This window comes from Micropterus salmoides, unplaced genomic scaffold, assembly GCF_014851395.1.
Source record: "Micropterus salmoides isolate LMB-PRFRI ecotype aquatic unplaced genomic scaffold, ASM1485139v1 Ms_hic_scaffold_2, whole genome shotgun sequence".
Taxonomy (NCBI): Eukaryota; Metazoa; Chordata; class Actinopteri; order Centrarchiformes; family Centrarchidae; genus Micropterus; species Micropterus salmoides.
The window spans coordinates 29,905,190-29,921,162 of record NW_024041150.1 but is presented as its reverse complement, the minus strand read 5'-3'; the positions used below and the strand labels follow the sequence as shown (position 1 = coordinate 29,921,162).

The 15,973-nt window shown below is 38.0% G+C and overlaps 2 protein-coding genes and 1 pseudogene across 2 annotated transcripts in view; 2 read left to right on the top strand and 1 right to left on the bottom strand.

Annotated features, from left to right (window-relative positions):
* Nucleotides 1-15,973, bottom strand: part of LOC119911918 — a 334,810-nt gene that overhangs the window by 35,702 nt on the left and 283,135 nt on the right.
* The window catches only part of LOC119911480 (Fc receptor-like protein 5), a 95,011-nt gene continuing 80,419 nt past the window's right edge, over nt 1,382-15,973 (top strand). Inside the window, exon 1 of the mRNA XM_038730383.1 lies at nt 1,382-1,635. The gene's annotated coding sequence lies outside the window, so the exon portion shown is untranslated. The remainder of the gene's footprint in view (nt 1,636-15,973) is intronic.
* Nucleotides 2,596-11,519, top strand: LOC119911486 (annotated as a pseudogene).

Genomic DNA, 15,973 nt, shown 5'->3' with positions numbered 1-15,973 from the left:
ATTTTATACACTTGTACATGAATATTTTACAGATATACATGTATTTACCTACTTCTACCAACAAAGTCTCCGCACCAATCCCTTGTACGTCCATGGCACGTTAACAGGAAGAAAGACCATGATGCACTTGGCGGAACAACAACAATACTACTCAATGCTGCCGCCTTGTGACCAAAGTCAGCCACCACATGTACGACTGTGGAAATCCACTTACAATCTACTTCACACTACTTTAAATTGAACAATGTTATTCTCAAACAAAACAACAAGAACACATGTATTAACATTTACACAACTTTTAGAACTATATTAAACCAAAGGGGGAAAAATCACCTATGACTATTTACCACCTGGTTACACTTATATTTCACTTCAGAGAAAGTGATGACTTAGAGTCTTATGTTGAATTTCAAAATACACACACTTATAAACAATATATACACTACTGTTCAAAAGTTTGGGGTCACTTAGAAATGTCTTTATTTTTGAAAGAAAGCACTGTTTTCTTAAATGAAGATAAGTTAATCAGAAATACAGTCTAGACATTGTTAATGTGGTAAATGACTGTTCAAGATGGGAACGGCTGATTTTTAATGGAATATCTTCAGAGGCCCGTTTCTAGCAACCATCACTCCTGTTTTCTAATGGTACATTGTGTTAGCTAATCGTGTTAAAAAGCTAATTGAAGATGACAAAACCCTTGTGCAATTATGTTAGCCAGCTGAAAGCTGATGTGCTGATTAGAGAAGCTATAAAACTGGCCTTCCTTTGTTGATCTGGAGCATCAGCATTTGTTGGTTCAATTATACTCTCAAAATGGCCAGAAACAAAGAACTTTATTCTGAAACTCATCAGTCTATTCTTGTTCTGAGAAATGAAGGCTATTCCATGTGAGAAACTGTCAAAGAACTGAAGATCTCGAACAATATTGTGCAAAGAAAAATACATATCTCAGACCAGCCAATAAAAAGAAAAGATTAGGGCGTAATCTTTCCTACATCAGATAGCTCTGGTATTGACTGAGGGACACTCACACGTCACTGTGAAGTGAAATAAGTCAGTGGAAACAGGAGGATTTCTTAAACATAATCTGAATTCAGAGAAAATTCAGTGAAAATGTCAGACATTGTTCAAAAATTTGTGTAGTCTTAATCATTTATTTATTTTATCATTTAATCTTTCATTTCTGCCACATATCGAAAATTACATTATGTTCACCAGAAGCTCACTTTTATTTTGAAATCTGCTGTAACACGATGTTACCGCAATGTTGACATACTGATATTAATGCGTCTTGATGTAGATTTACCATTTGTATCTTTTCCTTTTTTTTTGTATCCTAACTGGGTATTTTTTGTGTAAACAGTGTCCAACAGGCCGTTGTGACTCTCCAACCCAACTGGACTCAGATCTTCAGTGGTGAGAAGTTCACTGTCAGATGTGAGATCCAGGGAGGAGGAGACACTAAATGGACGTATGAATGGACACCAGCCAAATTAAACAGACCTCCAACAGACAATGAATACAGGATCATCAGAGCTACTGTGTCCCACAGTGGAGACTACAGCTGTAAGGGTAGAAGAGACTCATATTCCTCAACAGAGTGGAGTGATGTCATCACACTGACGGTATCATGTAAGTTGGACCGTCTGTCATCTGTAATGAAATGTAAAATCTAAATAACGCAACAGAAAACTCTTATTTCTCCAACAATTATTCGCTCTCTTCAGGTCACACAGTAACAAAGACACTATCAAAATACAGGCGGCATCATTACTTCTTCCTAATTCTTACCATTTCAAGTTTTAACTTAATCTATTTTCTCCTTTCCTCTTACTCATGTTGACTTTGAATGAAATGTAATCAAAATTCATAAAGTAGTAGTTTCTAGTGGTAATGAAATGCCAAAGTATGATGTTTGTTTTGATTGCTGTGTCAAAATATTTCATCTTGCAAATTTGGTGAATTGTTCTCCTGGATAGTTTCAGTAGAGATAAACACAGGAAAAGAGAGAGAGGTTAAAAACTGGACTAAACCTGAATGTATTTCTTGCCTGTGGGGCTGCACAGACAGTAATTTCCTTGTTTTATGTCTTTGTTCTAAATCAAACAGCACAGAGACCAAAGGCTGAACTGAGCGCTGACAGGAGAGACTTTCCAGCAGGGGGCAGTGTGACCCTGAGCTGCTCTGTGAACCCGTCATCTGGTTGGAAATACTTCTGGTACAGAGGAGAAAACCTCTGAACCTCTGAACACACAAGATGCTGTCTTCATCTCAGATGGACAAATCAGTGTCTCACAGGGAGGACTCTACTGGTGCAGAGGAGGAAGAGGAGACCCAGTTTACTACACAGAGGACAGTGATCCAGTCAGCATCATAAAATTAGTGAGTTTGACATTTGATTTGTTTTTGAAACATAATTTAAAAACAGTTTGGAATCCATAATTTAATTGATAAATAGATTTTGCTGTAGATTTACCATTTTGTCATTTTTGTATCCTCACTATGAATTCTTGATCATGAACAGTCCAAACAGGGCTGTTGTGACTCTGCAACAAACTGGTCTGAAATATACTCAGGAGAGACGATCAGTCTGAGATGTGAGATCAAGGACGGAGGAGACACTGAGTGGGAGTACGAGTGGGAAACAACGAGCTCATACAAACCTTTAAAAGACAGTGAATACAGGATTAGATCTGCTTACTCATCCCACAGTGGAGACTACAGGTGTAAGGGCAGAATGAAAAGTGCACAGCAGTCTTCAACAGACTGGAGTGATCCTGTCAAATTAACAGTATCATACAGTGAGTCACATCACATTTCTCTCAAAGTGAATATTATTCAGTTCATTTAAAGGTTGTTACATGTTTTTATTCTAAAATCCCTCTCCAACAGATAGACCCCAGTCTGTCCTCACTGTGTCTCCATCCTGGCTGAGTCCTGGAGCCTCAGTAACTCTGAGCTGCAGAGTTAAAGATCCATCTGCAGGATGGAGGTTCTTCTGGTTTAAGGCTGTTCCCAAACTATCAGCCAACTCCTACAACCAAGAGGGACTGAACAGGATTCCTACATCGTTCATGGACAGACACACACAGCAGGATATAAGTGCAGAGCTGGAAGAGGAGATCCAGTGTATTATACTTCTTACAGTGAACCAAAGTTTGTCTGGTCTGGAGGTCAGTTTGTTTCTGTCTGTGCTTCTCTCAAGATGTTTTGTCTTCACCTCGGTTCATCCACTTTCTGTCTGTGACCAACATACAGTATCTTTAAAACTAACACTTATACTGACAAATAATTGGCTGTGTACATTCATGCTCCCCCAACAGAAGAAATGTATTGATTGTGGTGACCTTGTGATCTTTCCTCTCTCACCAGCATCAAGACAAACTTTCTGCTTTCCACCTTACTGGGTCATTTTACATACTGGACTGGGAGGATTTCCTTGTTTCCTTCCGTCTTTACACAGTTTTCCTTTTTTTAATTCATCTGATAGCATAAAAACACCAAAAAGAGACATTTTGCTGAAACTTTTTCTTTATTACAATGAGTACTTTTACTTTGGATACTGAAGCTCATCTTACTGCTTATACTTTACTGACACAACAGGCAGGACGTGTAGTTAGAAGACACCTGGTTAGCGGTCAGGTAGGTGTGAGACAGACAAGAGTTAAATTTAGGAAATGACCAAAGTCAGCAGGTTAATAGACAAGTTGAACAAACAGAGACGACTTTGACAAATAAGAGGAAAACACTGACTGTGTCTAGAGAGACAATGCAGCACGTTTCAGTTTGAAATACTCACCTCTGTATCTTTGAAAGATGGCAGGTGAAAGTAGGTAGTTTCCCACTTTACAGACAACAGCAGCTGTAGTCACTTGGTTGTTTATCATTTAAAATAAACTCAGATTGTAGCAAGTTTTCAAGATAGAAACCAGTTTCACCAAAACACTGCACCTTGTTTTAATGTTTGTACTAATACTCAGAAATAAAGGAATATTTGCGTTTTAGCATTTTAAATCTTAAGATCTCTGTTTGCTTTGACCCATTATTACATGTTGTTTTTCAGATTTTCATTCATCAGCGTCTCTCACAGTGAGTCCTGACAGAGTGCAACACTTCACCTCTGACTCTGTCTCACTGAGCTGTGAGGGAAACTCTACTGAGTGGAGAGTGAGGAGGTTTACTGAGGACGACTACCCGTCATACTCATCACACTGCTCTTACGGGGCACAATGACTGGATCCACATGCAGCATAAACAGTAACCAGCAGAGTGATGCAGTGTACTGGTGTGAGTCTGGATCAGGAGAGTTCAGCAACGCAGTCAACATCACTATACAGAGTATGGTTTCATTATGTTTTCTGTCTTGTATAAATTATTTTAAACATCATATTATGTGTTTCAACATACTGAATATTAGATGTTGTGTACATTTACACTGAGGAGGATGATGTACTGACAATCTGACAAGAGTTTGGCCCATTACTGCTTCATGGTATCTGAGTAATTAACTATGAACCAAAACCTTTTATCTATTTACTGTAGATTTAACATATTTTATAATACTTGAATTTTAATGTGAGTTTTTAATCATTACTAAATAACATCAACATTTAACATTTGTACATAAAAAAAGTTAAAATAAGAAAATCTCCCCTCTTTTGTTACATTTTGTTGTCTTTAATCATTCACTTAAAATGCTTAAGATTTATTTCATTGATTTGTTTTTCCTAAAGATTATTACACAACAAATATTATGAAATCAGGTAGAAATCTGACGTCCTCTGCACTGCAGTATAATTCAGTCATGTGCTGATCAAACAGGTAATGCCAAATAATTTAACTTAAAGAAACTGACTGCACACCAGAAACTTCTGCTCTGGACCAACTTCAAACATCTTTGGTTTTTATTTAAAAAACTGCAAACAATATTTCCTGACCATGTCAATATTTCACAGAGATTTTTAGTGTGTTTTGCCCTTAAAACTAAAGATTTTAACCTTCTCACTGGTATTATTGTGTCAGTTTCATCCACTTTCTGTTTCATATGTACCCATTAACAAAGCCATAGACTTGACTTATCATCGACTGCAGTCAAACCACAAGTGTTTCCCTGAGGTTTAAACCATTTTGTAAACCACTCCCTAAAATCTATACTGGCCACCAAATCTAATTGTTTTCAGTAACATAGTAAGTATTTAATAAAACAGTGATTTTAACCATGTACAAATGTCACAGTCAGTTTTTATCTCATTCTGTTTCCAAAGAGAGCACAGTCACATGTCTCTCCTGCTGAGGCTGAAACACATTTCATCACCTTACTGTGACGATGACTGGATGTAGCTATACAGAAGATTTGTGTGGGTTTATGTTTGATCTGTCCTTACCGTAAAACTTTAATGAATAGCCGAGTCCCAAATAGCCGCCAACCCCGTTTACTGGTGTGGGTAAACATTTTGACAAATAAAAGCAGGTCTCGATTAGACGCCTGGTCTGTTTTTATAGAAGTTCTTTGGATGTATAAAACCACTTAAAGCTCGTGGGGGTCGCCCTCTTTAGCTGCTTCTAGGCTGCATAGATTGTGAATACAATTTTTGTTGGTATGGACGTGCTGCACATTGTTGGATCAGTTAGATTCTCCACAATTTAATCTGTGATCTCTTCTCATCGTCCTCCATCCACTTATTCTGAAGTTCTGCAGCAGCTGATCTCTGACTGAAACCTCATATTCTGTTTTACAGATGAACATATTATCCTGGTGAGCCCTGTCCGTCCTGTGACTGAGGGAGATCCTGTTATTCTCAGCTGCAAGTTCAGGACAGAAAAGTTAGTTTCAGATGTGTTTTTCTATCGAAATGACAAACTGATTCAAAATGATAGCAGAAGGGAGCTGAACATCTCTGCAGTGTTGAAGTCAGATGAGGGTTTCTACAAGTGTCAACACTCAGGAGAAGAGTCAGCACAGAGCTGGATGTCAGTTAAAGGTGAGTAGGATTAAAACAACTGCTGCATCTTCTTCTGTGTAAACTGTGTTTCTGTCTGAGAAAGAAACATGGTCAAATACTGACCTGAATCTGAAGTAGCATCAGTTTCAGCTGATTTCACCTGTTGGAGCTGGAGAAAGTCTGCATCAGTGGTTGTGACAGTCATGTTTATTGTGAATGGATAATTTCACACTGTACTCTGTTATATAGTGTACTATAAGTACTCATGTGTATCAAAACATTACATGACATTGAGACTGGGATTTATGTTGTTTATCTACGTGCATATGTGTTTATACCTCTGCATTTGTGCTTGAATGTGTTGTAGTTGTGACATGACTAAAATTTTTAATAAAGCACATTTTGTTAATGAAAAGCGCTTTAAGCTATAAGTTAACAGTTATTTATTATTTATTTGTTTATTATATCAGTGTCCAGACCTGAAAGCTCTTCAGTTCCTGTACCGTTGATTGTTGGGCTGGTTTGTGGAATCGTACTTATTCTTCTTCTGCTCCTTTTGTATCGCTACAGACCGTCCAAAGGTGAGACCTTTTCTTCTTTTATTAGATATTATGTGATTTTAATTATTCAAACACACGTGTTCTGATCTCATCACATAGAATAGCAGAATAACAACTTACAAAACAAAACCATGTAACAACAAATGTCTTTTTCACAGATTCCTGCTCCATCAGGTTGGTACAACACTCCCTTCTCTAATTTTGAACACAACAGCAACATTTCTTGTTCCTTTTTATATGTATTGTGTTTGATTCATGTTGTAGGCCAATCCAGTCTGAGAGCACTAATCGAGGCCCTGACACAGTTTATGTGGTCGACCAGAATGAGGCTCAACGTGACGAATACTCCACCCTTCTCCATGGTCAGCATTTAAACCTTTGATTATTTTATACATTTATTTATTTTACACATACACATGTAGGTTGCACATATACATTTCAGGAGCCATTTAAAGCTAATCAGAATATGTTTAATAATTGTCATGCAATTAAATTGATTAATCTACTCCGGGCTTTATTTTCACTGCTCTGTAGGTGATGTTTGTCTCTATGAAACAATCAAAGGCTCCAAAGAAAATGAAAATGGTACAGTACACACCTTGTTATTCATCCTCTGAAAGTGAAGTTCATATGTTTGTGTATAATATATAATACTGTATAAACACACACAGCAGACAGGCTGCCAGCTGCTTTCACACCTGTAGTTTGCAGGAATTTGGGGTCTTATCAGATGGTGCGGGCCGGAGCGAAGCACGTCACCTTCATAATGGGGTTCCTCACCAGCTGGACCTGTACTATTGTTTTGTTCATCCTCTGCGAGTCCTGCAGGACTGTTTCTTGACCCAGGGGTTTTGTTAACAGGAAGGTTATGGAAAGTTTACTCAGTTATGTGCAGAGGGAATGAAATTCTGGTCACCACGCCACAATTAGTATCATGCAATTAAATTGATGAATCTCAGCATGGTTTGATTTTCACTGCTCTGCAGGTGATGATGCTCGTCTCTATGAAACAATCAAAGGATCCAAAGACACTAAAAATGGTACAGTACACCTTTTTATTCATCCTCTCAAATTTAAATTGAACATTTTAAATATGAGCTTATGTTTTTCTTAAAGTAAGCACATTTGGTTTCCAGAGCACTTGATAATATTTATTAAAATTAATCAGGATGTCCAAGAAGTCTTAAAAACAAGAATCTTTTATTTAAAATAAGATTAATGGTATTCTTTTTTCTGGATAACATAATTTTACAAAGGTATTACCTGTACAGAGTCTTTTCCAACCAGGTTTTGAACCTACAATCCGACAATCTTGAAGCTGGGAGAAAAATGTGCCAACTATTGAGCCACGGATTGCCATGAAAGTTTGTAAAGACATTCATGTTCCCCAGAGGATGGAGCTGAATGACTTTGATGACTTTTTTCAAATACTTTAGTTTATTACCAGAAATAACACCAAAAACGTTTATAACATTCTTAACAAATGTGCTGCCATCAGCATTCAGCCCAAAGCACAGCAGCTTCACAGGTCTGCTTTCATGGACTCTTAGTCTCGTTTATTAACAACAGACCCTTGATGGCACATGTGATTAATAATGATGGAGTTACTTCAAAGTTAGTAAGTTTGCATTAAGTTCTACATGTGTTTGTCTGTCTCTTCCACATGTGCAATCATTAATGTAAATGTATTCTGGTTTATGTTATTTCTATCCGTAGAGAAGAGTGTTAGGTCACCTTGAACAATTAATTAAAGGTCCAACTAGAATTGCAAAATCTGATATTTACCAGAACGAATAACTAAAAGCTAAAATTTAATAACTGGGTTGTCTGATTATAACTTAACCCTATGTGCAAGAAAGTTGACTAAAAATAAATTTGGAAATAAGGCAAGTAAGACAAAGATTTTTCAGTGCATACCCAGATCTAAGCAAGAACAGTTTGTTAGTGAAATTAACACATTGAACTGGGATATATATTGTCATCTGATCAACTGGATATGGGCTGTAAATCTTTCTCATCATTAGTCAATTTAGTGAGGGAAAGATTTAATGTGAGAGTCCACAAAAAATGTGAGAAACATAATAATTTACCCTGGAAATTGTTGAAATCTAGAGATACTGCGCTTAGGAAGGCACTTAAAACAGGAAGGGACACTGATATGTTGGTATATAAAGGTCTAAGAAATAAGGTTGTAATTGAGCGACTAACATCGTTTCTTACACAAGTAAGTTTGGTCTACATTGTGTGCAGTTTGGCTTTATAATAAATAATTCTACAGAAACTGCTACCTTGCACTTGATAGAGCAAGTTAAATCTAGGCTCGACAAAGGAGGAGGAATTAGTGCTGTATTTATAGACCGAAGTAAAGCATTTGATACAGTTGATCATGATGTGTCAATATCAAAGCTCTCCAAATTAAATTTTTCATCTAGAATCTATATAGACTCTGTAGCATGAATGTTCACATATAGTTTAAACATCAGTTTAGTATGTGACAGAGCAGGTCATTTGAGGATAGAGACCTTTGATTAAACTAGGTTGTTTGAAAACAGAAGACCAGCCACAGTAGAAGGAAACTTAATACAAATGAGAGTCATTAGAAGTGGCAAGAACCAGCTGTTTGACAGGGAAAGGATCACAGATAGGCAAAACAATCCGCAAAGTGCGCACGGTCAGAAAGTTGACCCTGTTTCACTGAGAATGTTTGAGGATAACAGGAAGGAGCATTAAGAGGTGCCAGATATTTTTGATAAGGGAAACGCTGTGTTTTTACCTAATAAGGATTTAGTTACTGCGCAATTTCTAAGACGTGGCATGTTCAGGGGTTATAAAAATCAAATGTAGGGAGAGGCAGTTAGTTCCCTCTTGGAGCGAGAGATGGGGGGAGCTGTCGAATCATCCACTGACAGGTGAAAATGCCCTTTAAATAAGACTAAATTCTTTAATAGATATGCCTCAAAAGATAATACCTTTTGAAGAATATTTAATATCTTAAGTCATTTTTAATCTGGAACAGAAGTGTTTTGCCCGAGCATTTTGTTATTTGATCCCTTTGTAAATATATCACCTTTTCTTATTCTGTAAATAAATTGTTTTATAATTTTTAATCAGTCTAATCGATTGATTATTACTTTCTCTGAGGAAAACAAAAAAGTCACCACAGTAGCTTCATCAATCGGGTCTTAGTCTGAATGTAAATAAGACAAAAGGTATGTTTTTTTCTAACTCCTTGGCACAACCTACTCTCACTGACATTTTAGTTAATGGTGAAAGGATTGACATAGAGACTGATTTGAAATATCTTGGTGTGACCTTGGATCCAAATTTGAATTTTAAGAAACATGTCAAAAATATGGTTAAAACCATTAAGTACAATGTAGTTAAATGTAGACATATTAGAAACTGTCTGTTTTTGGTGCAGCTAGAATAGTTATGCATGACATGATCCTTTCACACACGTCTTACTGCATTACATGTTGGGAGCAGGCTGGTGAAACAACTGTTAAACCTCTGGGGTCTTTGTATAAACAAACTCTCAAAAATCACTATCATCACTGCAGAATACTTCAGAAATATAATTTGTTTAGTTTTGATAATTTTATATGATTTTCTAATTTGTGCTTAGTATATAAAACTGTAAATGCTTTGCTCCTCCTCCATTTTGTGATTTTGTGTTTACTCGCTCAGTAAAATCAATTAAGTCTTTCAGGATCTCCTCTACTCGAGACTGTGTCATACTATTACATCGTATCGCATTTGGCCAGTCTGCTTTTTCTGTAAAAGCCACAAACCAGTGGAACACCCTGCCTGACGATGTAAGGAGCAGCAACTCCATCAATATGTTTAAAGCAAAGTTGAAATGGCAGTTAAAAGCTACTCGGCTTTGCGATCACTAAACCAGATATTTTATCTGAAATTTTTGTACTGCTTTTATTTTAATTGACTGGTAAATGTTTGTTATGTTTCATTGAGAGTAGTTCACATTGTACATCTTGTGTCTTTTTCTGTGTAACCTTGTCTGTTTATGTAACTTTGTTTGCTGTTGATTTGTGCTGGGGCTGAGCGATGTGGCTCGAGGTCGTGTTGAATTAGCTTGAAGCTGTAATCTGGTACAGTGCATCAAATGGTAACGTTTGTTTTACTGTACGCTGTCCCTTTTAAACAAAATTTAAAAAAGGTTTTTGTCAATGAAATTTAATAGGTTGAAAATAATTAACTCATGAACAAAAACATTTAAATAAGATGTTTTTGTCTTGAAACTTCAAAGTTTAAAATACGTGTCAGAGCATACTGGAGGTGCTGTAACACACATGTTCCCTTGACTTTAGCTAAATATAACTCTGAATAACAAACACTTAATAATTAAGACAAGGCAAGTGATATTTACTTGAATGAAGTCAAACAGCCTTGTACAGTCAGCACTAGATAATCTAATCCATACTAAAAACAAGTGAGACGGGATTAGATTTCTGTAACTAAAGAATATGTATATTTCAGATGCAGATGAATCCCAGGATGAAGATTTTCTTTGACTGAACTTAAAAACACTGGGAAGAAAGGTGAGTACTCCAGATACATACAATAAATAGAAATATTTTAGAGATGTTTGACCTGAAGTGCCAATTGATTTATTGGTTATTTTAACAGGGAAGCAACATGAACCAGAGGAGAGCTCTGTTTACTCTGAGGTGAAGATAGGAACCCCGAGTACAGTCAGTTACAACAGGCATGCTCAGAGTTTGGATTAACATGTGTCAGATCACCACACAGTTTAACTTTGTCTGTTTCATATTCACACAGAGAAATAGGCGTATCATTCCTGTTCCCTAAAGGAACATTTGTCAAAAAAGTACCCTGTACATAACTTTACCTTTAACAAGCTTAAGGTACAGTGAAATGATGTGTCAGTGATCCCCCGCCCCCAGGACATGAAAGGTTGGTGATGGCACAACCACCAATGTGTCCCTGGGCAAGACACTTAACTCCTAGTTGCTCCAGAGGAGTGCGACCCCAGATATATTGTAAGTCGCTTTGGATAAAAGTATCAACTAAATGAATAATTGTAAAGGAACATTTTTGTCACTAGAGGTGCAGAAAAGTTCTTTTAGAGGTTCAGACAAGAAGGTACAAAACTGTACCAACTTCAAAGGTACAGTCCTCGTACGCTGCTAGGGTACAGCTGGAGCGACCAGGCATTTGTACCTTTTTAGGTCCATTCCTGTACCTCAATTTCTGTGTGTGTGTGTGTGTCTCATTTGTTTCAATTACATTTGCATGTAATAAACTTAAACTGAATAGTTTTTTTTCACATTACATGCACACGTTTTCCTCTGTCTCTTTAAAATGTATTGATATGCATCATGTTTTTTATTATAATTTTAAAATCTTTTTGGTTATTTTATGTAGCTTATCAATAAAAGTTTTTTTCCAGCAGTAAACTGTCGGTTGTGTTTTTAATTGGGGGGGGAGAGAAAACGCGGTCAGTGTTGATAATGTGGGGGGCCGCCACACTGAAATAATACATTACATTTACTGTAGAGATCATCCAGCTTGATCACTGCGCCTTTATTAAGGCGAGGGTGTCAGCATCAATGACTGAAGTAAAATCCATTAATGATATTGCTGAGGCTGGAAATAATGTGAACCTACACGCTGCAACATTATCCTCACTTTGATCACATTACAAGACTAGTATGCTACAGCTGGCATGGGTCTCAGTTATTGTTGACAGTTCAAGACATACGTATATTAGAGAGTTACAGCACAAGAGAGAAAACGCTTAATAGCCAATGGTAATTGACATGTTGATCAACATCCTTTATCCTTCATGGTCTTTATTATTGTAACACTTGTAACACTTTATAACATATTTCAACAATCTGAAACATAAAACGGCGTTGAAACAGTATCAGATTACAGAAAAGCCAAAAGAAAACAAACCAAAAGAAAGAAGGAAATTGTGAGAGTCTATTCAGGCATCATAACGTGCGTCTGTATTACAAGGATCTTGCTAAATGCAGTCCATGGATTTTATCTTTGAGTTTGTGAACGTGCGTCGCTTTAAATGTTGCCGCTGCAAGGAATTGTGGGACGCCATTTTCTCCTTTCCTTTGGTAAAGGATGGTCCGGTGTACCCTATGCTGGAGGAGATATGAAAGAAAGCATTGAGGCTCCTTTCCTTAGCTTTTAGAGAATTCAACCAGCTCTTATCATGGCTGCCACTGAAATACTTCCGGCTCACTTCACTCATTTAGGAACCTTCGTAAGCAAAAAAGACTTTTCGGACGCAGCCCAAAGTTGGCAACAGCCATGAAGTGGACCTGATGTTGGTTTTAAGGGACTATTTCTTCTGTAAAAATGTGTTTCAATCTAAACTGTTGACTGATCTTATTGAGAGTAACTGAGACATTTGCTCTGAAAAGACACGTTAGTGTTGGATTTTCCTTATTTGCTTGGCGAGGGACAAGGTTGTGATGTGGATGAAGTCTCTTACTGTATTGAACATTTGAGTGTAATTTGCTTTTTATAGTTTTCTTTGTTCTTTGGGCTTACTGTATTTGAATATACAGATATTCAATACTGTATTACTTGCAGTACTTACAGTGTACTATATATTTACTGTACTAAGTTGTGATTACTATCATTTTTAAATTGGAAAATGTGTTTCCTCTATACGCAAAAAACCCCATTTTCTGTAACTACATGCCCTGGACGCTGTGTTCTCAGTTTTTTGATGTAGTGTCTAAAGAATGCTCTGTAGTGTTTTATCTATTGACTGGCTGTGTTTATGTTTTGAAAGCATTGTTTGATTTTGAGCACACATCAAATGGTTTTGAGACAAGTGTTTTATTTTTGCCAGAAGAGTCAGGGGTTTTGTGAATGTAGTTTAAAGATTGGGTTTTGTTTTTAAAGTCTTGAGAATATGGGTGAAGGTTTCAAGAAATGTGGCAATTGTGAAAAACTGTAATTCAGCATCAATTAATTTATTTTGTATCAGGATGAAGGCAGAAATCTCAGAGACAGACATCAAAAGTTTCCTCATGATGAGACACCACTCGGTTTAACTGTGATGCTGATATATTATGCATCATGGGGTGGACAGCAGAGAGAGGCAACAGGGAGTCCAGGCACAGAGCGCAGCAGGAATTTCACGTTCCTACATCAGTATAAAAGGATTCAGGTTGAAAATCAAAAAGTATGTGACATCTGATGAAAATCACATTTATTTAGGAGTGGAGAGCATGAGAGGTCAGAAGGTCAGAGAGCTCCTGGTGGCGCTCAGTGTTTTTAGAAGTGAGAAGGACAATAAGTCCAACAGGTGAAATTACCTGCTGATAACTGTTATGGCAGAAAATTGTGTCCTCTTACATTTAATCTTTTATGTATGATCTTTTAATATTATCATTATTATTGCTATTATTGTTATAGATAAGTATTTATTTTTATCCTTAACCTTTCCTCTCCTATTCTCCTTATGTTGGTCTGTCCACATTTACTAGGGTTTAGGTCAGAGCTGTGAGATTGTTTTGGTGTTTCCCTCTCTTGTTGTTCCTCTCCTCTCCTGGAATGTTCATTCAAGGCTGAGAGAGGATCTCTGTTCACCAAAACATAGAAACCTACACAGTGTAAATGATGATGCATCCCTTTGCTTGGGGCCAGACGCCCGATGCCGGCCTAGTCGGCAGGTCTCTGGACCAGCTGTATGTGTGTTTTAGTTCTTCTCTGTTTATTCTCTTTTGTTAAATAAATTCTTCAAAGATTGGTTGTTACTCAATTCTTTGCTCAACCCCTCACCAGGAATATAATTTCCACGACAATTTTGGCACCCCAGATGGGCCAGACGAGGGATTCAGACTCCGCTGAAGGACAGAAGCCGGCTTTATTATTTTTGGAAAATCCTCCCAGTAGGGAGAAGCTGTGTTCAGCGGAGCCCTGATCTTCGCTCTGTTCCAGAAAGAAAAGGAAAAAGAACTCACACGGTGAGAAATGAGTAGATTATTGAGAGAGAAAAGATAAAAAGAGTGAGATTGAACAGAGTGAAGGAAGTGGTCTTATTTCTCACGCCTGAATGATTTGCAGGAACCTCTATCTGCTTGTAAACTGACAAGTGGATGGAGAGTGGGACTGGATCAGGGGCTCACGGACAGACGTGTCCTGGTTTTCTCTGTGGTGTCCGAGGGTTTTTGGGGTTTCCAGCTGATAAGTTAGGTATGCAGCGCGTAACCTCAGACTTAACTCAACTCAGTGGACCCAGATATTGCTATGGACCCGAGTACAGACTAGCTGGAGAGAGTAGACTATGGCAAGAGTCAGAGTAAAGTAAAGTCTGACTCCACTCCCAGATTACCTTCACCAGTTGTTTCACCAGAAATTGTTGACTAAAATATTAGACATTAATGGGACAATTTCATAAGTGGGTTGAAATGGGTTTCCCGCAAAAATGGAAGCTTTAGCCTAAAACTGTTGAACCAGCTTTAGACATGTTTGGAGAGAAAGGAGAGCAGAAATGCAATAGAGCGTGCAGCCCTGTCCAGACGAAAGAAAAGTAAACAAACTGCATTTCAGATGAGTAAGACAACAACTGAGGACAAGGAGAGCTCAGGACTGAAAATTAGAATAGATTCATTAAGGATTTGATAAAACTGATTAGCCTTTTGATGACCGATCAACTGATTATATCTTCTTTAACCGAGGTACAAATCACGGAATCCATTCCGGCTGATCCAGTCCTGGACTCCGCTCCTCCTCCTCCTACATGCTCCAGTCCCAGTCCATTAAGAAGAGTATGCCATGGGTGAAGCTGCTGCTGAAATCTGACCAGGCAGCAACAGAGAGATACCAAAAAAATTAAACATCCACTGATGCCCCACAAAACGAAATGCGATCCAGTCCAGTAAGAAGACCACCGGTGTGCCCTGGTGCTGCTGAAATCTGACCAGGCAGCAAAAGGGAGATGAGAAACCAAGAATTAAAGGCCCACTGCCGGTGCACAGAAGGAAATGTGCTCCAGTCCAGTAAAAGTCAGATAAAGAGACACTGGCTCTCCCTCCAGATGCCCAGAGAAAGAAATGCCAGGAAAAAAAGAGGACATTGTTGAAGCCATGGCTCATGTGACCAGCCTGACTGAAACCTTCGACAGCTCCACAGACACAGCTGGAGCAGTTCGGTTAAGGTTGTCAAAGAGTATGGGCCACAATGACTGACATAAACACAGCAATGAGAAAATCAAATCAAGCTGGACTTCCACAAGATCAGCATAAAGATAAGATAAAATGTTCCTCATCATACGTCACTCCAGCCAGAGAAGAAGGAAAGCAGTTTGAAGTACGCTGAGTAGAGAGGACAATGCACAGTCCAGAATTACCACTGGACTAAGTTCTGCCCGCATGATGCAGGCCAGCAGCTGAACAGCAAGACCAGACCGAATCATGTAGGACTCTCCTAGTCCGCATGACCATCACCTTAGGA